Source organism: Plecotus auritus (genome assembly GCF_963455305.1).
Source record: "Plecotus auritus genome assembly, chromosome: X".
Classification (NCBI taxonomy): Eukaryota; Metazoa; Chordata; class Mammalia; order Chiroptera; family Vespertilionidae; genus Plecotus; species Plecotus auritus.
The window spans coordinates 64,917,884-64,923,293 of record NC_137784.1 but is presented as its reverse complement, the minus strand read 5'-3'; positions in this window follow the sequence as shown (position 1 = coordinate 64,923,293).

Here is a 5,410-nt window from a genome sequence, read left to right as displayed (position 1 = left end):
CTGAGCATGTGACCTGCCCCTGGGAGGGTGGGTCTGGGCTAGGGATCCACAGCCCCTCTTCTGCAACACCCAGCAGTGGGGGAGTGGGCAGCCTCCCTCCTTTCCAGCTCCATCCCAGCACAGAGGCTGGGATGAGTCTCTGCCCCCAATACCCCCTGAAACCCTGGGAAGAAGTGCCCACCCACCCAGCCGGGACTGGTGCCTCAGGATCCCCACCCTTATGAGTCTGCACCCCGCCTCTTGCCAGTGGCTGCCGCTCCCCTCAGCCATCAGCCCGCTGGCATAGGAGGAGAGGAGAGGAGGAGGGAAGCTGTCGGTGCATCTCTGTCGGGTTCAGCTGGCCTGCCTGAAAGCTCTCCCCATGTGCCTCCCTGCTCCGCCTCTGCCTAGGGGACCCCACCCCTGCCGTGCTTTAGTCAGGGTTGCTGCCATCTTGGGAAGGTCAATGCCCAGCTGACTGCCAAGGCCTCAGGCAGTAAACACCCTGTGGTCTCCATGACAAAGAGGTCATGGAGGGTGAAGACACTGCCTCTTGTTGAAGCAGGTGCTGTGGGAGCAAAGGAACCAAAAAAATGATTATGTCCAACAGCCATCTAACTCCACACGTGGTGTGTGAATTAGTCATTGTTAGAACTGAATTTAGTACTGGTGTGCCCCATTTTAAGCAGAACCCCCAAATAGACTTACCATGTTGATAATTCACTTTACTACAGAAAGAATGCACAAAGATTCTTGAAATATGCAAAATATTTTGCACCTCATAGTATGAAATGTTTAAACATCATTAAAAATAATTCTATGAGTAAAGGGAATTGATATTAGCAAAATCTAATATAGCCAATTCAAAATGTCATTCATAAATGCATCTACTATGTAAAATCAAAGTATGGAATCTAGGGTTTGGAAAAAGCAACTTTACTCCGCTCTACCTGCTCAACCCCTCAGCCTTATGCTTTGCACAAAAGTCTCAATAAAGAGAGCAGAAGGTAAAGTAATGCCTCATGGCACTGAAATTTATCAGTTTCTTCAACAAATATTTGTAAAAGTTGTATTAACTTTGTGCCTGTATTATAGAAACACAATACAGCTCTGTCCCTATCTTCAAAAGGCTTAAAGTCTCTGTGAGTTCCTGGTAAGGTAAACATGTAAACACCAAAGAAGGAGCAGGTTCCAATACAATTTTTATTATAAAAATTACTGAGTAAAAAACTGTCCTCACTCTCCCTCAAGAACAAGAATTAAAAGGAGCAAATAAATATAATGAATGAATCTGAACTCCTTTGGGGACCCCAACCCTCAGGGACTAACACAGGTTTTGTGAGGCCTAAAGTTTACTGAACCTGAAGAACTAATTTTAGGGGGGGGGGGCGTTAAATAAGGTTCAAAAGTGACTTTATTTAGAATAAGAAAATAAAGTACAAATAACTGTAGGCATGGGGAATCTGTCCCTTTCTCTTTTAAATCATTTCAGGCAGGTTATCCAAAATGCTGCTGGTTGCAACTTGCTTGCTTTCTCCCCCAGAACAAATCCAGCCCTCACAAGGGCTCTGAAGTTTCCTTTGCTTTACCATAAAAAACAAACAAACAAACAAACAAACAAAAAACATTTCAACAACACTCCTTTCTGGACAAAATTCTTTCTTTTTAAATTTTTAAATTTTATCAAAGTAGTAAATACAGAGTTAATAATGTATCTACTTTTTTTTCCTGATAGGTATGTAGTATAGTGCTATATAATTGTTTTTATTCTATTGTTGACACTATTATAGATGTCTCCCATTCCCTCCCTTTACTCTCCTCCACCCAGCCCCTCCACCTCTGGCCATCACCACGCTTTTGTCTATGTCCACCCCACTCCCCTCTGACCTCTTTCAGTCCCTCCCATCCTATATAATAAAAGGCTAATATGCAAATAGACCAAATGGTGGAACAACCAGTCGCTATGACTCACACTGATCATCAGGGAGAAGACACTCAATGCAGGAGCTGTGCCCTGGTGGTCAATGTGCTCCCACAGGGGGAGTGCTGCTCAGCCAGAAGGCCTGAGCTGGGCTCACAGCTGGCAAGTGCAGCAGTGGTGGCAGGAGCCTCTCCCGCCTCCATAGCAGAGCTAAGGATGTATGACTGCTGGCTTAGGCTCACTCCCCTGAGGACACCCCCCGAGGTCTCACAGACTACGAGAGGGCACAGGCCAGACTGAAGGACCCCAGTCATATGTACATTGCAGGTAACCAGGCCAGCAGGGGAGGGCTATTAGGGGCAACCAGGTAGGCAGGCAGAGGCGGTTAGGGGCGATCAGGCAGGCAGCAAAGCAGTTAGGGGTATTAGGCAGGCAGGCAGGTAAGTGGTTAGGAGCCAGTGATCCTGGATTGCGAGAAGGATGTCCGACTGCCGGTTTAGACCTGATCCTGCAGTCGGACATCCCCTGAGGTCCCGGATTGGAGAAGGTGCAGGCCAGGCTGAGGGATCCCCCTCCCCTGTGCACGACTTTCATGCACTAGGCCTCTAGTTTATAATATCTACCCTCAAAAGACGACAGAAGTATTATCATTTTACCAATTGGCACAATGTCATTACAGATCTAGATGTGAGATAATCTATCAAACCACTATTTTTTTCAACTCTCAACTTAGATTGGTTTGCTTTAATGAAATTTATTCGATTGGCTTCCATTTTTTAATATGACTCAACAATATACTGTTGAGTTAGTTTCCCTGCATTTAAAATAGGATTGAACATGTCCCAGACAGAGAGATGAAATCCATAATACTGCATTTGTGTGACTCGTGTTTTCACATTTTGTCTAGTATTATTGTTGATTACACTGTCATCTCTGAGTCTTAATGCAATATTCATTCCCCAGCCTTTCTCAGCATGTAGAAAAAGAATAGGATACGTCATTGCATCTAATGTAGGAAACAGGATACTGATTTGTTTTATTTTAGTGGCATTCAGATTATTGGGATTTGGTTTATAATGAATGAGCAAGTCCCTTTCAAAAGGAGGTTCTCCATCTTTGTTTATGGATATGACGGCAACTTTAGTTACACGGGGATAATTATATTTACCCGGATCACTGTTACAATTATATTCAATCACCATTGCAACTTCTGTGGGAGCAATACCTTTTGCTGCTGCTTCAGATTGGGCTACCTTTTCTACTTCATGTAGCATCTTGTATGATTTTGTTAATTTGTTTCTTTCATTCATGAGGTTGTTGATATTGATCATGAGACTTTCTGAGCAACCTTGGTTTTCTGGCATTGCTAGTCTTTTACTCGTCACTTTGGCCATATCTAAAATATAGAGTTGAGCAAACTTCTGAGAAACACCATCTGAAGGATGTAAAGTTCCAGTATGGTGATAAACTTGTCCCTGTATTCTAAAATAGTATGGCCCATATCCTGATGGTGATGCAATATTTTCCCCCATTGAAGCAAAAACAAGAGAACTATTTATCGAACGAATATTTTCCATGAAATTTTTACTGTCAGAACATTCATTTATCATTATATTTTTTTAAAAAATATACTTGGTATTCTGGAAAATTTACATCATTTGGACAAACTTTACCTTTGCTACAACATCTAGTAAATTTTCCATCATGTGGTTTTCATTGGAGAAATTTAGTGATAGGCAAAATTGACATGTAACAGTCATTCCACCACAACTATGTTTGATAAGTGCATCCTCATTTACTTCATTTTCATTGTGAAGGCAGTTCCTACTAGTATTGGTAGTACTTGTCGATGACTGTTCTTCAGACATATTCTGTAGACTACGCCAACTTCTTTTGGCTTCAGAGATACGTTGTGCCAATAGTTGGTCTTCAGACATATCCCCGCCCCCTCTTCTTTCTGGGTTCGGGATGCGGGTTAACCAGATTTGGGGCTGACAGGGCCCCAGCAGGAACCTAAACTACTGGTTGGAGCATCTGCCCCCTGGTGGCCATTGTGCATCATAGCTATCAGTCAAACAGTCAAATAATCACTTAGGCTTTTACATATATAGATTGTTGTTAAACTCTTACTATGCCTAATTTATAAATTAGACTTTATGATAGGTATATAAGTATAGGAAAATTAGTGTATATATAGGTTTCTATACTATCTAAAGTTCCAGGTATTCACTGGGGGTCTTGGAAAAGGGGGACTACTGTACTTCTCTTTTGAGAAATAGCTGTTGCCCTGCTACTGGAACTTACTAGAGATTAACAGCTTTACCATAGGTCAACAAATTACCATGTGACCTGAGCTTTTCATCATGAAATGAATGTTATCTGATCAAACCCACCATGAAATTTGGTGTATGTATCAAATTCCCTTATCAAATGAAGGTTGAATATACATGACTGGTTCCAAGCAGGCACTGCAGGCCCAAGATATATGAAGAAGTGGCCCAAATGTCCATGATTCCCACTGCTTCTACACAGGCTTCTCTCTTCCAGCCTGCATTTATGGCCTCATAGGAAGTTCCTTGCAATCAGTTGATAGAAGAAGAAAAGATTCACACCTGGATTATAGATTGTTCTGTCTGATATGTATTCACTACCAAAAGTAGACAGTTAAAGCACTTCACCCTTTTTCTAGGACATTTTTCTTATAAATATCTATATGTGTCCTATTGACCCTCTTTCTTTGGAGAACCCTATTACGCCATATAAACATATCAAATTATAAATAGCAAAAATTGACAATACAAAGAAAAGTAAAATCGTTGCCGTTATTGTGTGAAATTTCAACACAATCTTATAAGCGTGTGACACATGAAAATAACTAAAAATCTGAGAAATACATCAGGTAAATGGTAGACTAGGAAGAAGAACTATATGTAGACATCAAAATGTAACCAAAACCTGGCTAGTGTGACCTTGTGAGAGCTTTGGAAACAACCAAATGTTAACAGCAACCTAACAAACACCCTGTCTAAAAAAGAAAGCCATATTCAACAGTACTAGTAACATTTTATGATATTTTTGTTTACTTCTGACCATCTCCTACCTAGCATAGCATGGTATTGGTGGGCAGAAGGTGGCATCCCATTCAAATTCCCTCCCTAAGCCTGGAGGCAGCAGAGAAAATATTTTTACAGTGCTCTAATGTGTTTGGGTGTCTGCCTGAAGGCATAGTCTCTGTTTATCCTACTTTATAGTTCCCGCAGAGAAATGCAGCTGAAAGAGGTGGACATTGCTCTCAAATGCTCCAGAGAGACAAAGACCATAAATAACTAGGTTAAGAGAATATGATGAAAATAGAAAATTTAAGGTCTGGAAAGAAGCTATTATGAGACTCTTAGTGAAATAAAGATAGTTAAGTATATTGTTTTATTGACTTCAGAGAGGAAGGGAGAGGGAGAAAGAGAAACATCAATAATGAGAGAGAATCATTGATTGGCTGCCTCCTGCATGGCT